Source organism: Musca domestica, unplaced genomic scaffold, assembly GCF_030504385.1.
Source record: "Musca domestica strain aabys unplaced genomic scaffold, Musca_domestica.polishedcontigs.V.1.1 5, whole genome shotgun sequence".
NCBI lineage: Eukaryota > Metazoa > Arthropoda > Insecta > Diptera > Muscidae > Musca > Musca domestica.
The window spans coordinates 26,260,716-26,280,653 of record NW_026712346.1 but is presented as its reverse complement, the minus strand read 5'-3'; the positions used below and the strand labels follow the sequence as shown (position 1 = coordinate 26,280,653).

The following is a 19,938-nucleotide window of genomic DNA, read 5'->3' as shown; positions in this document are numbered from 1 at the left end:
CAATATTGGGAGCTTTTAGGAATTTATTCCTACGCCATGTATTTTCCTCACTTATTGTGGATCCATCTGCAGTTAAGTTATCTGCAAATGTCACCAGTGGGGAATTATTATTAAAAATTGATACTTCACTTCTAACAGTGTTGCTAAAAGGAGTGGTATCATCGGCATCGGATTGCCCTTGAACAAAATCCGCTAACATGTTAGCCTTTTGGCTAGACATGACTGCCGTGGTCCCATCATTGCTGATGAGATCTGGGATTTTGGCGTAGCGGTTAATACCCGCGGCCGCCTTTACCCTACCATACATACGATCGTTCACCTGGGTTTCACTGAGGAATTGAACCCACTGAGCTGACTCGTATTCCGAAATCGCTCCTTGGATAATTCTATCCGCGTTGCGAATTTCGGCCCTGAGAGTTATGTACCTTTCAGGGTTTTGTGTACGGTATAATCTTCTGCGTAAGACTTTCTTTTGCCGGATTAGGTCTAGTATCTCTGGCGAAAGTCTACGAGGTCCTCTATTCCCAGAATAAGTTTTAGGAATTGCGGACTCCATGGCAGATCGGAAAACCTCGCTCGTGGCATCGATGCAAGCATCGATTTTCGAATGAGTAACATTCCGATTTATAGGAAGTTGGCAATTGGGGAGCCTTTCTGCCAATATCCTATTGAATTGTCTTCTGTCCATTCTTCTGTAGTCGAAGAAAGTTCGTCTAGGTCTACGTTCAGGTTCGTCCCCGTAAACCGTCATTTTTAACGCCCTATGGTCAGAATTGCAATCTAAGGTTGCAATACCTCGCCCCCCATTGTCATCAACATTGGTACCAGATGATGCCAAACAGATGTCGATAAAAGATTGTGATCTAATATCTACTCTGGTTGGTCCATCTGTGGGTATTACGTTTAGGTCTGGACAGCCGATTAAGAAATCTAGAACTGTCCTCCCTCTTGTACATGTTTGTGCATCCCCCCAGCTAGTGTGTCTAGCATTAAGGTCTGCCCCTACTATAACTTCCCCAGATCTAGCTAAATCCCCGAGTGGTTCTAAGCTATTTATATCGAATCTTTCCCCTGGCCTACAGTACATAGCCACTGCGTACAGTGGTGACCCGCCGGCCCTATAGATTCTAACACAAGTACACTCGATGGGTCCCAAATCAAGTGGTATTCTTTCACATCTTATGTTTTCCCTTACTAGTATAGCGGTACCCCCACCCCTCAAATTACTCCTATACTGCAAGAAACTAACATATCCTCCTATCTCAAATCTGTGGTTTAGAGATAGTTTGTGTTCAGCCAACATCATGACCTCCGGCTGATGCTCATTGAGAAATAGACGGAGGTAGTGCCTCTTATGTCTTGATATAACAGAGTTAATGTTGGCAAATATAAATGTAGAAGACCTAACCATTTATACCTAGCATGCCTACCAAGGAGACCATGGCTTTAGCCTGGCTTGCCTTGTCCTCACTCTTCAGTTCTTCCGAAAATTGACGAACTTGCATGACAGATGTCAAGAAATCTTTACCAAAGATTTCGTTACAGAGTTCGTCAAAAAGCGTGAAGCCACTGACTACTTTGTCTAACGATTGCTCGCCCAGAGCCATGTTGGCTTTGGGTAGACCCAAATTTGTGTTAGTTTTGGGTTGAGCTGTAACCACATTGGCTTTTGGATGCTGGCCTAAAGTCAGATTAGCTTTAGGAGCAGCTTTAGCCGATGTTGCAGAAGCAAATGATACATTAGGCTGTATCTTGCCACTGTCTTTAGGGAAACTGGCTTTGGGCACAGTTTCCACTGCCTTAGCAACCTTGCCTTCAGCTGCTTTTGCCAAAAGCTTCAGGCGTGTTGGACAGTCGCGAGCGTTCGCAGCGTGTCCAGTGCGGTTGCAGTTTACGCATTTGAATACGTAATCTGGCCGCATTGTTACCTTACCTGTAACTGGGTCAGTTACAGGTATCATTGTGGGCTTATTAACGCCCTTGGGTATTTTGCACTTACCAGGACCATGGTCCCCAGCGCACTTAACGGAGCAGTAAGGCATACCACAATTAGTTGACACATGGAAGTGCCGTTGGCAGTTATGGCACTGTGTCAACCCCTTCTTTTTGTCTTTACGAACGACAATGCCGTTCGTGAAAATACGCTTTACCTTATAAAGTCCGTTGATGTCCGAACCTTTGTCCAGGTGCACTAACCACTTGTTACCACCCAACTTTACTACACGCTTTACCTCTAAGTATATAGGTAAAGCTTTTAGTCCTGCTTCTACGTCTTTTACGTCGTAAGAGTCAGGCAATTTTTCAATGACAACCGAATATATCGATTGTCCCTTTGGTGTAAAGATATAAAAGTTTATACCTTGTTCCACCAATAGTTCACGGACGGACTGATGTTCTTCCAATGTCAGGACTTGGAAGTTGGAAATTTTTCTGTTTACTATTGAAATAGTAAACTTGTCATGACCTAGTTTGGAAATTACTAGGTCATTTAGTGCCTTGACATTGGCGTTGTATACCGAAATAGGTGGTGGAAGTTTCGACTTACCTGCCCCTTTAGGTGTAACGCCCTTTTGTTGGCTGGAACCAGCATTATTTGCTGCTTTGCTGCCTTTTCCATTGGTAGTTGCTGCTGGTTTTGTAGAAACTGCGGCAACCTCCTTCCCTCCTCCAGGTAGTATGGGCTTCTTGCCTACCTGTGATGGCGCACGGCATGCTACCATCGATACCTGTGGCACTGGCGGTGTGACCACGGACTGCTCTGCTAGCGGCGCAGTAGCAGTATCCACCTCCATGGTGGCCTCTTCAACAATTGTTGGTGATACCAAATTGGCATCACTGATTTTTAAGGAGTTTTTCTTCTCCAATCGTTCCACTTCACGTTTATATGAAGCTTCTCTTTTTAACATTGCCTGGAATTCCCGGGCATTCTCATCTTGCCTCTCCTTGAGAGCATTGAAGTCTGTCAGGAGGGCTATGTACTTCTGCTCAATAGTTTGAAGAGCTTTTTTCAATTCTGCATTAGCAGCTTCCAACTTCATCGACTCGTATGTGTCGTCTCGGTCGCATTTGCAGTGTTTGCGTTTTTTGCCTTTTTCCGCCTTAGGCGATATTGACAACACTGCTTGTCCACAGGAAATGTCTCCAAATTCATTGCCTGCTTCCAGGCGTTTTGTGTGTGGCGCAATATCCAATTCACCATCCATATCGTTGCCATCACCATTTTTATAAGCGACGGCACAAACCAACCCCTCGTTGGTAGATTCGTGGTTGGCAACGCCGTCACCACCTACAGCACTGCCAAAACCAGCCATTCAGTCAGCAATTTAAATCCAACTGCCAACTCGACGGCAAAACACAATTCACGCTTCTTTGTTTTTTTGTGGCCATAGTTTGAAACAAAGTAGTTTGAAACAAATTTTATCTCAGTAAAGGCCAACAAACACTTTTATTTATTTTTCACTGAGCACTATTCACTTTTTAATTTTCCGATTTATGTCTTTACACGACCACAGCACAACACAGAATTGGCAAAGAAGCATAGTTTATTTTGCTTCATATGCATAACAGTGAATGCTATATTAAGACAACGTCTTTTGAGTGTTGAACATACACACGAACGAATAAGGGATTGTATGCTTGTTTCGATTAAGGGAAATAAACAGTTTTCTTACAAGTATGAAATAAAAATATTTCAAAGATGAACCTTAAAATTATTTTTAAAACAACTTTAAAGCAAATATTAGATGCAAATAAATATGTTTTATACTTTATTTTTCAAAATAGAGAAAATAAATCTTATATTGTTATTTTTAAACCATAAAAGAAAAAATATTTTACAACGTTCAAAAATATGTTTAGCTGAAAATCAATACATTATATTCATTAGCTATTCAAAGTAACGTTACTTTTTTTTGTTTTTTTTTTTTTTTGAATTAAAAAAATAAAATAAAAGCTATTTAAAAGATATTTTTACAAAATAAATAAAAAATAATTTGTTAAATATAAAAAATATTTTTTAAATTAGAAAAAATATTTTTTAAATTAAAAAAATATATAAAAAAGTTGGACAATGCCAACAACACGCGGTGTTCCCAAGCGGTCCCCCATCTAAGTACTAACCGCGCCCGACGCTGCTTAATTTCGGTGATCGGACGAGAACCGATGTACTCAGCGTGGTATGGTCGTTGGCAAAGAAGCATAGTTTATTTTGCTTCATATGCCTAACAGTGAATGCTATATTAAGACAACGTCTTTTGAGTGTTGAACATACACACGAACGAATAAGGGATTGTATGCTTGTTTCGATTAAGGGAAATAAACAGTTTTCTTACAAGTATGAAATAAAAATATTTCAAAGATGAACCTTAAAATTATTTTTAAAACAACTTTAAAGCAAATATTAGATGCAAATAAATATGTTTTATACTTTATTTTTCAAAATAGAGAAAATAAATCTTATATTGTTATTTTTAAACCATAAAAGAAAAAATATTTTACAACGTTCAAAAATATGTTTAGCTGAAAATCAATACATTATATTCATTAGCTATTCAAAGTAACGTTATTTTTTTTTTGTTTTTTGTTTTTTTTTTTTGAATTAAAAAAATAAAATAAAAGCTATTTAAAAGATATTTTTACAAAATAAATAAAAAATAATTTGTTAAATATAAAAAATATTTTTTAAATTAGAAAAAATATTTTTTAAATTAAAAAAAAATATAAAAAAGTTGGACAATGCCAACAACACGCGGTGTTCCCAAGCTGTCCCCCATCTAAGAACTAACCGCGCCCGACGCTGCTTACTTTCGGTGATCGGACGAGAACCGATGTACTCAGCGTGGTATGGTCGTTGGCAAAGAAGCATAGTTTATTTTGCTTCATATGCCTAACAGTGAATGCTATATTAAGACAACGTCTTTTGAGTGTTGAACATACACACGAACGAATAAGGGATTGTATGCTTGTTTCGATTAAGGGAAATAAACAGTTTTCTTACAAGTATGAAATAAAAATATTTCAAAGATGAACCTTAAAATTATTTTTAAAACAACTTTAAAGCAAATATTAGATGCAAATAAATATGTTTTATACTTTATTTTTCAAAATAGAGAAAATAAATCTTATATTGTTATTTTTAAACCATAAAAGAAAAAATATTTTACAACGTTCAAAAATATGTTTAGCTGAAAATCAATACATTATATTCATTAGCTATTCAAAGTAACGTTATTTTTTTTAAAGCTAAAGCTATTTAAAAGATATTTTTACAAAATAAATAAAAAATAATTTGTTAAATATAAAAAATATTTTTTAAATTAGAAAAAATATTTTTTAAATTAAAAAAAATATATAAAAAAGTTGGACAATGCCAACAACACGCGGTGTTCCCAAGCGGTCCCCCATCTAAGTACTAACCGCGCCCGACGCTGCTTAATTTCGGTGTTCGGACGAGAACCGATGTACTCAGCGTGGTATGGTCGTTGGCAAAGAAGCATAGTTTATTTTGCTTCATATGCCTAACAGTGAATGCTATATTAAGACAACGTCTTTTGAGTGTTGAACATACACACGAACGAATAAGGGATTGTATGCTTGTTTCGATTAAGGGAAATAAACAGTTTTCTTACAAGTATGAAATAAAAATATTTCAAAGATGAACCTTAAAATTATTTTTAAAACAACTTTAAAGCAAATATTAGATGCAAATAAATATGTTTTATACTTTATTTTTCAAAATAGAGAAAATAAATCTTATATTGTTATTTTTAAACCATAAAAGAAAAAATATTTTACAACGTTCAAAAATATGTTTAGCTGAAAATCAATACATTATATTCATTAGCTATTCAAAGTAACGTTATTTTTTTTTTTTTTTGAATTAAAAAAATAAAATAAAAGCTATTTAAAAGATATTTTTACAAAATAAATAAAAAATAATTTGTTAAATATAAAAAATATTTTTTAAATTAAAAAAAAATATAAAAAAGTTGGACAATGCCAACAACACGCGGTGTTCCCAAGCGGTCCCCCATCTAAGTACTAACCGCGCCCGACGCTGCTTAATTTCGGTGATCGGACGAGAACCGATGTACTCAGCGTGGTATGGTCGTTGGCAAAGAAGCATAGTTTATTTTGCTTCATATGCCTAACAGTGAATGCTATATTAAGACAACGTATTTTGAGTGTTGAACATACACACGAACGAATAAGGGATTGTATGCTTGTTTCGATTAAGGGAAATAAACAGTTTTCTTACAAGTATGAAATAAAAATATTTCAAAGATGAACCTTAAAATTATTTTTAAAACAACTTTAAAGCAAATATTAGATGCAAATAAATATGTTTTATACTTTATTTTTCAAAATAGAGAAAATAAATCTTATATTGTTATTTTTAAACCATAAAAGAAAAAATATTTTACAACGTTCAAAAATATGTTTAGCTGAAAATCAATACATTATATTCATTAGCTATTCAAAGTAACGTTATTTTTTTTTTGTTTTGTTTTTTTTTTTTTTTTTTTTTTTTGAATTAAAAAAATAAAATAAAAGCTATTTAAAAGATATTTTTACAAAATAAGTAAAAAATAATTTGTTAAATATAAAAAATATTTTTTAAATTAGAAAAAATATTTTTTAAATTAAAAAAAAATATAAAAAAGTTGGACAATGCCAACAACACGCGGTGTTCCCAAGCGGTCCCCCATCTAAGTACTAACCGCGCCCGACGCTGCTTAATTTCGGTGATCGGACGAGAACCGATGTACTCAGCGTGGTATGGTCGTTGGCAAAGAAGCATAGTTTATTTTGCTTCATATGCCTAACAGTGAATGCTATATTAAGACAACGTCTTTTGAGTGTTGAACATACACACGAACGAATAAGGGATTGTATGCTTGTTTCGATTAAGGGAAATAAACAGTTTTCTTACAAGTATGAAATAAAAATATTTCAAAGATGAACCTTAAAATTATTTTTAAAACAACTTTAAAGCAAATATTAGATGCAAATAAATATGTTTTATACTTTATTTTTCAAAATAGAGAAAATAAATCTTGTATTGTTATTTTTAAACCATAAAAGAAAAAATATTTTGCAACATTAAAAAATATGTTTAGCTGAAAATCAATACATTATATTCATTAGCTATTCAAAGTAACGTTATTTTTTTTTTGTTTTTTTTTTTTTTTTTGAATTAAAAAAATAAAATAAAAGCTATTTAAAAGATATTTTTACAAAATAAATAAAAAATAATTTGTTAAATATAAAAAATATTTTTTAAATTAAAAAAAATATATAAAAAAGTTGGACAATGCCAACAACACGCGGTGTTCCCAAGCGGTCCCCCATCTAAGTACTAACCGCGCCCGACGCTGCTTAATTTCGGTGATCGGACGAGAACCGATGTACTCAGCGTGGTATGGTCGTTGGCAAAGAAGCATAGTTTATTTTGCTTCATATGTCTAACAGTGAATGCTATATTAAGACAACGTCTTTTGAGTGTTGAACATACACACGAACGAATAAGGGATTGTATGCTTGTTTCGATTAAGGGAAATAAACAGTTTTCTTACAAGTATGAAATAAAAATATTTCAAAGATGAACCTTAAAATTATTTTTAAAACAACTTTAAAGCAAATATTAGATGCAAATAAATATGTTTTATACTTTATTTTTCAAAATAGAGAAAATAAATCTTATATTGTTATTTTTAAACCATAAAAGAAAAAATATTTTACAACGTTCAAAAATATGTTTAGCTGAAAATCAATACATTATATTCATTAGCTATTCAAAGTAACGTTATTTTTTTTTTTTTGAATTAAAAAAATAAAATAAAAGCTATTTAAAAGATATTTTTACAAAATAAATAAAAAATAATTTGTTAAATATAAAAAATATTTTTTAAATTAGAAAAAATATTTTTTAAATTAAAAAAAAAATATAAAAAAGTTGGACAATGCCAACAACACGCGGTGTTCCCAAGCGGTCCTCCATCTAAGTACTAACCGCGCCCGACGCTGCTTAATTTCGGTGATCGGACGAGAACCGATGTACTCAGCGTGGTATGGTCGTTGGCAAAGAAGCATAGTTTATTTTGCTTCATATGCCTAACAGTGAATGCTATATTAAGACAACGTCTTTTGAGTGTTGAACATACACACGAACGAATAAGGGATTGTATGCTTGTTTCGATTAAGGGAAATAAACAGTTTTCTTACAAGTATGAAATAAAAATATTTCAAAGATGAACCTTAAAATTATTTTTAAAACAACTTTAAAGCAAATATTAGATGCAAATAAATATGTTTTACTAGCTGAACCCGGTGCGCTTCGCTACCCCTTTTGATTTTATGTGCATTCAAAATTTTATTTACGAATATATGTTGGATAAAGAAAAACAAATTTATAAATTAAAAAAAATATTGCACTAATTTATTGTGTTAATAAACACAATCATTACAAAAGCAGTAACATGACATGCATACACGAAGGGTTTGTCCTTTGGATTTATTTATTTCATAGCAAATACCAAGCGTGTAGGAAACTGCAATTTTTTTAAGTAGAGTGGCATTCCTATCGCAATTAGTGAATTCGAGATAGCAACATACTTCGCCGTAATAAGCGTATTTCAAATAAATTGTTGTGTTGTTTTTTAGTGTTAGCCTAAGGCGTTGTGGGTCAATGGTTCTTATTAAAATCATATCCCAATCTGATCCGATTTAAATATAATTTAAAAAAAAATACTTTTACACCAAACTCCGCCACACCTTTCATATTTAATTGAAATTGGTGCGTCAAATATGTGAAATCGGCCGAGAATATATATATGGGAGCTATATCCAAATCCTAACTAATTTCCAATTAATTTATCACATTTATTATTATAACAAAATTCCGCCACACATTCTGAATTTCATTGGAATCGGTCATATATATCGTGTTTGGTGCATAATATGTATGAAATCGGCCGAAATATATATGTTAGCTATATCCAAACCTCAACTGATTTCAATATAATTTGGCAATTTTTGCTGGTGCCAGATTTTGTCTCTCTCGCTTTGGGTGCATCAAATATGTGAAATCGGCTGAGTATATATATGGGAGCTATAACCACATCTGAGCGTATTTGAATATAATTTGTCAAATGTGCATCAAATATGTGAAATCGGCGGATAATATATATGGGAGCTATATCCAAATCTGAACCGATTTCAATATAATTTGACAAATTTATTTTCGGATCAAATCCCGTCACATATTCCAAATTTCATTGGAATCGAACATTCATATTGTGTTTGAGGCATCAAATGAACGAAATCGGTCGAAAATATATATGGGAGCTATATCCAAATCTGAACCGATTACAATATAATTTAGCAAACTTATTTTTGTTCCAAATTCCGTTACACATTCCAAATTTGGAGACTGTATCTTTAACCGATCAATAGATATGTGCATATAAAATCTAAATTTTTGGGAGGTACCTCCGATTCTGATGCTATATCTCCAGTTCCAAGTGGAAATTCAAAAATGTATATAGCCTATGTTACTTTCAGGCGATGTTGCAGTATATATGGAAATTTTCAGAAAAATCTATTCAGCAGTTTTCGAGTCCATAAATTACAAACAAACAAACAAACAAACAAACGTACAAACATTTTCCTCTTTTATAGATATAGAAAGATACTTTATTTTTCAAAAGAGAGAAAATAAATCTTATATTGTTATTTTTAAACCACAAAAGAAAAAATATTTTACAACGTTCAAAAATATGTTTAGCTGAAAATCAATACATTATATTCATTAGCTATTCAAAGTAACGTTTTTTTTTTTTTTTTTTTTTTTTTTTTTTTTTTTTTTTTTTGAATTAAAAAAATAAAATAAAAGCTATTTAAAAGATATTTTTACAAAATAAATAAAAAATAGTTTGTTAAATATAAAAAATATTTTTTAAATTAGAAAAAATATTTTTTAAATTAAAAAAAAATATAAAAAAGTTGGACAATGCCAACAACACGCGGTGTTCCCAAGCGGTCCTCCATCTAAGTACTAACCGCGCCCGACGCTGCTTAATTTCGGTGATCGGACGAGAACCGATGTACTCAGCGTGGTATGGTCGTTGGCAAAGGAGCATAGTTTATTTTGCTTCATATGCCTAACAGTGAATGCTATATTAAGACAACGTCTTTTGAGTGTTGAACATACACACGAACGAATAAGAGATTGTATGCTTGTTTCGATTAAGGGAAATAAACAGTTTTCTTACAAGTATGAAATAAAAATATTTCAAAGATGAACCTTAAAATTATTTTTAAAACAACTTTAAAGCAAATATTAGATGCAAATAAATATGTTTTATACTTTATTTTTCAAAATAGAGAAAATAAATCTTATATTGTTATTTTTAAACCATAAAAGAAAAAATATTTTACAACGTTCAAAAATATGTTTAGCTGAAAATCAATACATTATATTCATTAGCTATTCAAAGTAACGTTTTTTTTTTTTTTTTTTTTTTTTTTTTTTTTTTTTTGAATTAAAAAAATAAAATAAAAGCTATTTAAAAGATATTTTTACAAAATAAATAAAAAATAGTTTGTTAAATATAAAAAATATTTTTTAAATTAGAAAAAATATTTTTTAAATTAAAAAAAAAATATAAAAAAGTTGGACAATGCCAACAACACGCGGTGTTCCCAAGCGGTCCTCCATCTAAGTACTAACCGCGCCCGACGCTGCTTAATTTCGGTGATCGGACGAGAACCGATGTACTCAGCGTGGTATGGTCGTTGGCAAAGGAGCATAGTTTATTTTGCTTCATATGCCTAACAGTGAATGCTATATTAAGACAACGTCTTTTGAGTGTTGAACATACACACGAACGAATAAGGGATTGTATGCTTGTTTCGATTAAGGGAAATAAACAGTTTTCTTACAAGTATGAAATAAAAATATTTCAAAGATGAACCTTAAAATTATTTTTAAAACAACTTTAAAGCAAATATTAGATGCAAATAAATATGTTTTATACTTTATTTTTCAAAATAGAGAAAATAAATCTTATATTGTTATTTTTAAACCATAAAAGAAAAAATATTTTACAACGTTCAAAAATATGTTTAGCTGAAAATCAATACATTATATTCATTAGCTATTCAAAGTAACGTTATTTTTTTTTGTTTTTTTTTTTGAATTAAAAAAATAAAATAAAAGCTATTTAAAAGATATTTTTACAAAATAAATAAACAATAATTTGTTAAATATTAAAAATATTTTTTAAATTAGAAAAAATATTTTTTAAATTAAAAAAAAATATAAAAAAGTTGGACAATGCCAACAACACGCGGTGTTCCCAAGCGGTCCTCCATCTAAGTACTAACCGCGCCCGACGCTGCTTAATTTCGGTGATCGGACGAGAACCGATGTACTCAGCGTGGTATGGTCGTTGGCAAAGAAGCATAGTTTATTTTGCTTCATATGCCTAACAGTGAATGCTATATTAAGACAACGTCTTTTGAGTGTTGAACATACACACGAACGAATAAGGGATTGTATGCTTGTTTCGATTAAGGGAAATAAACAGTTTTCTTACAAGTATGAAATAAAAATATTTCAAAGATGAACCTTAAAATTATTTTTAAAACAACTTTAAAGCAAATATTAGATGCAAATAAATATGTTTTATACTTTATTTTTCAAAATAGAGAAAATAAATATATTGTTATTTTTAAACCATAAAAGAAAAAATATTTTACAACGTTCAAAAATATGTTTAGCTGAAAATCAATACATTATATTCATTAGCTATTCAAAGTAACGTTATTTTTTTTTTTTTTTTTTTTTTTTTTTTTTTTGAATTAAAAAAATAAAATAAAAGCTATTTAAAAGATATTTTTATAAAATAAATAAAAAATAATTTGTTAAATATAAAAAATATTTTTTAAATTAGAAAAAATATTTTTTAAATTAAAAAAAAATATATAAAAAAGTTGGACAATGCCAACAACACGCGGTGTTCCCAAGCGGTCCCCCATCTAAGTACTAACCGCGCCCGACGCTGGTTAATTTCGGAGATCGGACGAGAACCGATGTACTCAGCGTGGTATGGTCGTTGGCAAAGAAGCATAGTTTATTTTGCTTCATATGCCTAACAGTGAATGCTATATTAAGACAACGTCTTTTGAGTGTTGAACATACACACGAACGAATAAGGGATTGTATGCTTGTTTCGATTAAGGGAAATAAACAGTTTTCTTACAAGTATGAAATAAAAATATTTCAAAGATGAACCTTAAAATTATTTTAAAACAACTTTAAAGCAAATATTAGATGCAAATAAATATGTTTTATACTTTATTTTTCAAAATAGAGAAAATAAATCTTATATTGTTATTTTTAAACCATAAAAGAAAAAATATTTTACAACGTTCAAAAATATGTTTAGCTGAAAATCAATACATTATATTCATTAGCTATTCAAAGTAACGTTATTTTTTTTTTTTGTTTTTTTTTTTTTAATTAAAAAAATAAAATAAAAGCTATTTAAAAGATATTTTTACAAAATAAATAAAAAATAATTTGTTAAACATAAAAAATATTTTTTAAATTAGAAAAAATATTTTTTAAATTAAAAAAAAAATATAAAAAAGTTGGACAATGCCAACAACACGCGGTGTTCCCAAGCGGTCCCCCATCTAAGTACTAACCGCGCCCGACGCTGGTTAATTTCGGTGATCGGACGAGAACCGATGTACTCAGCGTGGTATGGTCGTTGGCAAAGAAGCATAGTTTATTTTGCTTCATATGCCTAACAGTGAATGCTATATTAAGACAACGTCTTTTGAGTGTTGAACATACACACGAACGAATAAGGGATTGTATGCTTGTTTCGATTAAGGGAAATAAACAGTTTTCTTACAAGTATGAAATAAAAATATTTCAAAGATGAACCTTAAAATTATTTTTAAAACAACTTTAAAGCAAATATTAGATGCAAATAAATATGTTTTATACTTTATTTTTCAAAATAGAGAAAATAAATCTTATATTGTTATTTTTAAACCATAAAAGAAAAAATATTTTACAACGTTCAAAAACATGTTTAGCTGAAAATCAATACATTATATTCATTAGCTATTCAAAGTAACGTTATTTTTTTTTGTTTTTGAATTAAAAAAATAAAATAAAAGCTATTTAAAAGATATTTTTACAAAATAAATAAAAAATAATTTGTTAAATATAAAAAATATTTTTTAAATTAGAAAAAATATTTTTTAAATTAAAAAAAAAAATATAAAAAAGTTGGACAATGCCAACAACACGCGGTGTTCCCAAGCGGTCCCCCATCTAAGTACTAACCGCGCCCGACGCTGGTTAATTTCGGTGATCGGACGAGAACCGATGTACTCAGCGTGGTATGGTCGTTGGCAAAGAAGCATAGTTTATTTTGCTTCATATGCCTAACAGTGAATGCTATATTAAGACAACGTCTTTTGAGTTTTGAACATACACACGAACAAATAAGGGATTGTATGCTTGTTTCGATTAAGGGAAATAAACAGTTTTCTTACAAGTATGAAATAAAAATATTTCAAAGATGAACCTTAAAATTATTTTTAAAACAACTTTAAAGCAAATATTAGATGCAAATAAATATGTTTTATACTTTATTTTTCAAAATAGAGAAAATAAATCTTATATTGTTATTTTTAAACCATAAAAGAAAAAATATTTTACAACGTTCAAAAATATGTTTAGCTGAAAATCAATACATTATATTCATTAGCTATTCAAAGTAACGTTATTTTTTTTTTTGTTTTTTTTTTTTTTTTTTTGAATTAAAAAAATAAAATAAAAGCTATTTAAAAGATATTTTTACAAAATAAATAAAAAATAATTTGTTAAATATAAAAAATATTTTTTTAAATTAGAAAAAATATTTTTTAAATTAAAAAAAAATATAAAAAAGTTGGACAATGCCAACAACACGCGGTGTTCCCAAGCGGTCCTCCATCTAAGTACTAACCGCGCCCGACGCTGCTTAATTTCGGTGATCGGACGAGAACCGATGTACTCAGCGTGGTATGGTCGTTGGCAAAGAAGCATAGTTTATTTTGCTTCATATGCCTAACAGTGAATGCTATATTAAGACAACGTCTTTTGAGTGTTGAACATACACACGAACGAATAAGGGATTGTATGCTTGTTTCGATTAAGGGAAATAAACAGTTTTCTTACAAGTATGAAATAAAAATATTTCAAAGATGAACCTTAAAATTATTTTAAAACAACTTTAAAGCAAATATTAGATGCAAATAAATATGTTTTATACTTTATTTTTCAAAATAGAGAAAATAAATCTTATATTGTTATTTTTAAACCATAAAAGAAAAAATATTTTACAACGTTCAAAAATATGTTTAGCTGAAAATCAATACATTATATTCATTAGCTATTCAAAGTAACGTTATTTTTTGTTTGTTTTTTTTTTTTTTTTTTTTTTTGAATTAAAAAAATAAAATAAAAGCTATTTAAAAGATATTTTTACAAAATAAATAAAAAATAATTTGTTAAATATAAAAAATATTTTTTAAATTAGAAAAAATATTTTTTAAATTAAAAAAAAATATAAAAAAGTTGGACAATGCCAACAACACGCGGTGTTCCCAAGCGGTCCCCCATCTAAGTACTAACCGCGCCCGACGCTGCTTAATTTCGGTGATCGGACGAGAACCGATGTACTCAGCGTGGTATGGTCGTTGGCAAAGAAGCATAGTTTATTTTGCTTCATATGCCTAACAGTGAATGCTATATTAAGACAACGTCTTTGAGTGTTGAACATACACACGAACGAATAAGGGATTGTATGCTTGTTTCGATTAAGGGAAATAAACAGTTTTCTTACAAGTATGAAATAAAAATATTTCAAAGATGAACCTTAAAATTATTTTTAAAACAACTTTAAAGCAAATATTAGATGCAAATAAATATGTTTTATACTTTATTTTTCAAAATAGAGAAAATAAATCTTATATTGTTATTTTTAAACCATAAAAGAAAAAATATTTTACAACGTTCAAAAATATGTTTAGCTGAAAATCAATACATTATATTCATTAGCTATTCAAAGTAACGTTATTTTTTTTTTGTTTTTTTTTTTTTTTTTTTTTGAATTAAAAAAATAAAATAAAAGCTATTTAAAAGATATTTTTACAAAATAAATAAAAAATAATTTGTTAAATATAAAAAATATTTTTTAAATTAGAAAAAATATTTTTTAAATTAAAAAAAAATATAAAAAAGTTGGACAATGCCAACAACACGCGGTGTTCCCAAGCGGTCCCCCATCTAAGTACTAACCGCGCCCGACGCTGCTTAATTTCGGTGATCGGACGAGAACCGATGTACTCAGCGTGGTATGGTCGTTGGCAAAGAAGCATAGTTTATTTTGCTTCATATGCCTAACAGTGAATGCTATATTAAGACAACGTCTTTTGAGTGTTGAACATACACACGAACGAATAAGGGATTGTATGCTTGTTTCGATTAAGTGAAATAAACAGTTTTCTTACAAGTATGAAATAAAAATATTTCAAAGATGAACCTTAAAATTATTTTTAAAACAACTTTAAAGCAAATATTAGATGCAAATAAATATGTTTTATACTTTATTTTTCAAAATAGAGAAAATAAATCTAATATTGTTATTTTTAAACCATAAAAGAAAAAATATTTTACAACGTTCAAAAATATGTTTAGTTGAAAATCAATACATTATATTCATTAGCTATTCAAAGTAACGTTATTTTTTTTTTGTTTTTGAATTAAAAAAATAAAATAAAAGCTATTTAAAAGATATTTTTACAAAATAAATAAAAAATAATTTGTTAAATATAAAAAATATTTTTTAAATTAGAAAAAATATTTTTTAAATTAAAAAAAAATATAAAAAAGTTGGACAATGCCAACAACACGCGGTGTTCCCAAGCGGTCCCCCATCTAAGTACTAACCGCGCCCGACGCTGCTTATTTTCGGTGATCGGACGAGAACCGATGTACTCAGCGTGGTATGGTCGTTGGCAAAGAAGCATAGTTTATTTTGCTTCATATGCCTAACAGTGAATGCTATATTAAGACAACGTCTTTTGAGTGTTGAACATACACACGAACAAATAAGGGATTGTATGCTTGTTTCGATTAAGGGAAATAAACAGTTTTCTTACAAGTATGAAATAAAAATATTTCAAAGATGAACCTTAAAATTATTTTTAAAACAACTTTAAAGCAAATATTAGATGCAAATAAATATGTTTTATACTTTATTTTTCAAAATAGAGAAAATAAATCTTATATTGTTATTTTTAAACCATAAAAGAAAAAATATTTTACAACGTTCAAAAATATGTTTAGCTGAAAATCAATACATTATATTCATTAGCTATTCAAAGTAACGTTATTTTTTTTTTTTGTTTTTTTTTTTTTTTTTTTTTGAATTAAAAAAATAAAATAAAAGCTATTTAAAAGATATTTTTACAAAATAAATAAAAAATAATTTGTTAAATATAAAAAATATTTTTTAAATTAGAAAAAATATTTTTTAAATTAAAAAAAAATATAAAAAAGTTGGACAATGCCAACAACACGCGGTGTTCCCAAGCGGTCCCCCATCTAAGTACTAACCGCGCCCGACGCTGCTTAATTTCGGTGATCGGACGAGAACCGATGTACTCAGCGTGGTATGGTCGTTGGCAAAGAAGCATAGTTTATTTTGCTTCATATGCCTAACAGTGAATGCTATATTAAGACAACGTCTTTTGAGTGTTGAACATACACACGAACGAATAAGGGATTGTATGCTTGTTTCGATTAAGGGAAATAAACAGTTTTCTTACAAGTATGAAATAAAAATATTTCAAAGATGAACCTTAAAATTATTTTTAAAACAACTTTAAAGCAAATATTAGATGCAAATAAATATGTTTTATACTTTATTTTTCAAAATAGAGAAAATAAATCTTATATTGTTATTTTTAAACCATAAAAGAAAAAATATTTTACAACGTTCAAAAATATGTTTAGCTGAAAATCAATACATTATATTCATTAGCTATTCAAAGTAACGTTATTTTTTTTTTTGTTTTTTTTTTTTTTTTTTTTTGAATTAAAAAAATAAAATAAAAGCTATTTAAAAGATATTTTTACAAAATAAATAAAAAATAATTTGTTAAATATAAAAAATATTTTTTAAATTAGAAAAAATATTTTTTAAATTAAAAAAAATATAAAAAAGTTGGACAATGCCAACAACACGCGGTGTTCCCAAGCGGTCCCCCATCTAAGTACTAACCGCGCCCGACGCTGCTTAATTTCGGTGATCGGACGAGAACCGATGTACTCAGCGTGGTATGGTCGTTGGCAAAGAAGCATAGTTTATTTTGCTTCATATGCCTAACAGTGAATGCTATATTAAGACAACGTCTTTTGAGTGTTGAACATACACACGAACGAATAAGGGATTGTATGCTTGTTTCGATTAAGTGAAATAAACAGTTTTCTTACAAGTATGAAATAAAAATATTTCAAAGATGAACCTTAAAATTATTTTTAAAACAACTTTAAAGCAAATATTAGATGCAAATAAATATGTTTTATACTTTATTTTTCAAAATAGAGAAAATAAATCTAATATTGTTATTTTTAAACCATAAAAGAAAAAATATTTTACAACGTTCAAAAATATGTTTAGTTGAAAATCAATACATTATATTCATTAGCTATTCAAAGTAACGTTATTTTTTTTTTTTTTTTTTGTTTTTGAATTAAAAAAATAAAATAAAAGCTATTTAAAAGATATTTTTACAAAATAAATAAAAAATAATTTGTTAAATATAAAAAATATTTTTTAAATTAGAAAAAATATTTTTTAAATTAAAAAAAAATATAAAAAAGTTGGACAATGCCAACAACACGCGGTGTTCCCAAGCGGTCCCCCATCTAAGTACTAACCGCGCCCGACGCTGGTTAATTTCGGTGATCGGACGAGAACCGATGTACTCAGCGTGGTATGGTCGTTGGCAAAGAAGCATAGTTTATTTTGCTTCATATGCCTAACAGTGAATGCTATATTAAGACAACGTCTTTTGAGTTTTGAACATACACACGAACAAATAAGGGATTGTATGCTTGTTTCGATTAAGGGAAATAAACAGTTTTCTTACAAGTATGAAATAAAAATATTTCAAAGATGAACCTTAAAATTATTTTTAAAACAACTTTAAAGCAAATATTAGATGCAAATAAATATGTTTTATACTTTATTTTTCAAAATAGAGAAAATAAATCTTATATTGTTATTTTTAAACCATAAAAGAAAAAATATTTTACAACGTTCAAAAATATGTTTAGCTGAAAATCAATACATTATATTCATTAGCTATTCAAAGTAACGTTATTTTTTTTTTTGTTTTTTTTTTTTTTTTTGAATTAAAAAAATAAAATAAAAGCTATTTAAAAGATATTTTTACAAAATAAATAAAAATAATTTGTTAAATATAAAAAATATTTTTTTAAATTAGAAAAAATATTTTTTAAATTAAAAAAAAATATAAAAAAGTTGGACAATGCCAACAACACGCGGTGTTCCCAAGCGGTCCTCCATCTAAGTACTAACCGCGCCCGACGCTGCTTAATTTCGGTGATCGGACGAGAACCGATGTACTCAGCGTGGTATGGTCGTTGGCAAAGAAGCATAGTTTATTTTGCTTCATATGCCTAACAGTGAATGCTATATTAAGACAACGTCTTTTGAGTGTTGAACATACACACGAACGAATAAGGGATTGTATGCTTGTTTCGATTAAGGGAAATAAACAGTTTTCTTACAAGTATGAAATAAAAATATTTCAAAGATGAACCTTAAAATTATTTTTAAAACAACTTTAAAGCAAATATTAGATGCAAATAAATATGTTTTATACTTTATTTTTCAAAATAGAGAAAATAAATCTTATATTGTTATTTTTAAACCATAAAAGAAAAAATATTTTACAACGTTCAAAAATATGTTTAGCTGAAAATCAATACATTATATTCATTAGCTATTCAAAGTAACGTTATTTTTTTGTTTGTTTTTTTTTTTTTTTTTTTTTTTGAATTAAAAAAATAAAATAAAAGCTATTTAAAAGATATTTTTACAAAATAAATAAAAAATAATTTGTTAAATATAAAAAATATTTTTTAAATTAGAAAAAATATTTTTTAAATTAAAAAAAAATATAAAAAAGTTGGACAATGCCAACAACACGCGGTGTTCCCAAGCGGTCCCCCATCTAAGTACTAACCGCGCCCGACGCTGCTTAATTTCGGTGATCGGACGAGAACCGATGTACTCAGCGTGGTATGGTCGTTGGCAAAGAAGCATAGTTTATTTTGCTTCATATGCCTAACAGTGAATGCTATATTAAGACAACGTCTTTTGAGTGTTGAACATACACACGAACGAATAAGGGATTGTATGCTTGTTTCGATTAAGGGAAATAAACAGTTTTCTTACAAGTATGAAATAAAAATATTTCAAAGATGAACCTTAAAATTATTTTTAAAACAACTTTAAAGCAAATATTAGATGCAAATAAATATGTTTTATACTTTATTTTTCAAAATAGAGAAAATAAATCTTATATTGTTATTTTTAAACCATAAAAGAAAAAATATTTTACAACGTTCAAAAATATGTTTAGCTGAAAATCAATACATTATATTCATTAGCTATTCAAAGTAACGTTATTTTTTTTTTTGTTTTTTTTTTTTTTTTTTTTGAATTAAAAAAATAAAATAAAAGCTATTTAAAAGATATTTTTACAAAATAAATAAAAAATAATTTGTTAAATATAAAAAATATTTTTTAAATTAGAAAAAATATTTTTTAAATTAAA

The 19,938-nt window shown here is 29.0% G+C and overlaps 20 non-coding genes and 2 pseudogenes across 20 annotated transcripts; all 22 read right to left on the bottom strand.

The window, feature by feature from the left end:
* Positions 1-4,070: 4,070 nt before the first annotated feature.
* Positions 4,071-4,189, bottom strand: LOC131805313 (5S ribosomal RNA). Its single transcript, XR_009343636.1, has one exon. It is a non-coding gene; the product is annotated as a 5S ribosomal RNA (ribosomal RNA).
* A 546-nt stretch (positions 4,190-4,735) lies between these two features.
* On the bottom strand, positions 4,736-4,854 carry LOC131805236 (5S ribosomal RNA; annotated as a pseudogene).
* Positions 4,855-5,366: 512 nt separating this feature from the next.
* Positions 5,367-5,485, bottom strand: LOC131805127 (5S ribosomal RNA). The gene has a single exon (XR_009343523.1). It is a non-coding gene; the product is annotated as a 5S ribosomal RNA (ribosomal RNA).
* Positions 5,486-5,995: 510 nt separating this feature from the next.
* LOC131805312 (5S ribosomal RNA) lies at positions 5,996-6,114 on the bottom strand. Its single transcript, XR_009343635.1, has one exon. It is a non-coding gene; the product is annotated as a 5S ribosomal RNA (ribosomal RNA).
* A 556-nt stretch (positions 6,115-6,670) lies between these two features.
* LOC131805311 (5S ribosomal RNA) lies at positions 6,671-6,789 on the bottom strand. Its single transcript, XR_009343634.1, has one exon. It is a non-coding gene; the product is annotated as a 5S ribosomal RNA (ribosomal RNA).
* Positions 6,790-7,313: 524 nt separating this feature from the next.
* Positions 7,314-7,432, bottom strand: LOC131805310 (5S ribosomal RNA). The gene has a single exon (XR_009343633.1). It is a non-coding gene; the product is annotated as a 5S ribosomal RNA (ribosomal RNA).
* A 530-nt stretch (positions 7,433-7,962) lies between these two features.
* On the bottom strand, positions 7,963-8,081 carry LOC131805170 (5S ribosomal RNA). The gene has a single exon (XR_009343566.1). It is a non-coding gene; the product is annotated as a 5S ribosomal RNA (ribosomal RNA).
* Positions 8,082-10,010: 1,929 nt separating this feature from the next.
* On the bottom strand, positions 10,011-10,129 carry LOC131805169 (5S ribosomal RNA). The gene has a single exon (XR_009343565.1). It is a non-coding gene; the product is annotated as a 5S ribosomal RNA (ribosomal RNA).
* A 551-nt stretch (positions 10,130-10,680) lies between these two features.
* On the bottom strand, positions 10,681-10,799 carry LOC131805168 (5S ribosomal RNA). The gene has a single exon (XR_009343564.1). It is a non-coding gene; the product is annotated as a 5S ribosomal RNA (ribosomal RNA).
* A 537-nt stretch (positions 10,800-11,336) lies between these two features.
* Positions 11,337-11,455, bottom strand: LOC131805167 (5S ribosomal RNA). The gene has a single exon (XR_009343563.1). It is a non-coding gene; the product is annotated as a 5S ribosomal RNA (ribosomal RNA).
* Positions 11,456-12,002: 547 nt separating this feature from the next.
* LOC131805212 (5S ribosomal RNA) lies at positions 12,003-12,121 on the bottom strand (annotated as a pseudogene).
* Positions 12,122-12,662: 541 nt separating this feature from the next.
* Positions 12,663-12,781, bottom strand: LOC131805189 (5S ribosomal RNA). Its single transcript, XR_009343585.1, has one exon. It is a non-coding gene; the product is annotated as a 5S ribosomal RNA (ribosomal RNA).
* Positions 12,782-13,314: 533 nt separating this feature from the next.
* LOC131805187 (5S ribosomal RNA) lies at positions 13,315-13,433 on the bottom strand. Its single transcript, XR_009343583.1, has one exon. It is a non-coding gene; the product is annotated as a 5S ribosomal RNA (ribosomal RNA).
* Positions 13,434-13,981: 548 nt separating this feature from the next.
* On the bottom strand, positions 13,982-14,100 carry LOC131805165 (5S ribosomal RNA). Its single transcript, XR_009343561.1, has one exon. It is a non-coding gene; the product is annotated as a 5S ribosomal RNA (ribosomal RNA).
* A 549-nt stretch (positions 14,101-14,649) lies between these two features.
* LOC131805309 (5S ribosomal RNA) lies at positions 14,650-14,768 on the bottom strand. Its single transcript, XR_009343632.1, has one exon. It is a non-coding gene; the product is annotated as a 5S ribosomal RNA (ribosomal RNA).
* A 547-nt stretch (positions 14,769-15,315) lies between these two features.
* Positions 15,316-15,434, bottom strand: LOC131805308 (5S ribosomal RNA). Its single transcript, XR_009343631.1, has one exon. It is a non-coding gene; the product is annotated as a 5S ribosomal RNA (ribosomal RNA).
* Positions 15,435-15,966: 532 nt separating this feature from the next.
* Positions 15,967-16,085, bottom strand: LOC131805159 (5S ribosomal RNA). The gene has a single exon (XR_009343555.1). It is a non-coding gene; the product is annotated as a 5S ribosomal RNA (ribosomal RNA).
* Positions 16,086-16,635: 550 nt separating this feature from the next.
* Positions 16,636-16,754, bottom strand: LOC131805307 (5S ribosomal RNA). Its single transcript, XR_009343630.1, has one exon. It is a non-coding gene; the product is annotated as a 5S ribosomal RNA (ribosomal RNA).
* Positions 16,755-17,302: 548 nt separating this feature from the next.
* LOC131805306 (5S ribosomal RNA) lies at positions 17,303-17,421 on the bottom strand. The gene has a single exon (XR_009343629.1). It is a non-coding gene; the product is annotated as a 5S ribosomal RNA (ribosomal RNA).
* A 540-nt stretch (positions 17,422-17,961) lies between these two features.
* LOC131805186 (5S ribosomal RNA) lies at positions 17,962-18,080 on the bottom strand. Its single transcript, XR_009343582.1, has one exon. It is a non-coding gene; the product is annotated as a 5S ribosomal RNA (ribosomal RNA).
* Positions 18,081-18,625: 545 nt separating this feature from the next.
* LOC131805164 (5S ribosomal RNA) lies at positions 18,626-18,744 on the bottom strand. The gene has a single exon (XR_009343560.1). It is a non-coding gene; the product is annotated as a 5S ribosomal RNA (ribosomal RNA).
* Positions 18,745-19,295: 551 nt separating this feature from the next.
* LOC131805305 (5S ribosomal RNA) lies at positions 19,296-19,414 on the bottom strand. The gene has a single exon (XR_009343628.1). It is a non-coding gene; the product is annotated as a 5S ribosomal RNA (ribosomal RNA).
* Positions 19,415-19,938: the final 524 nt, after the last annotated feature.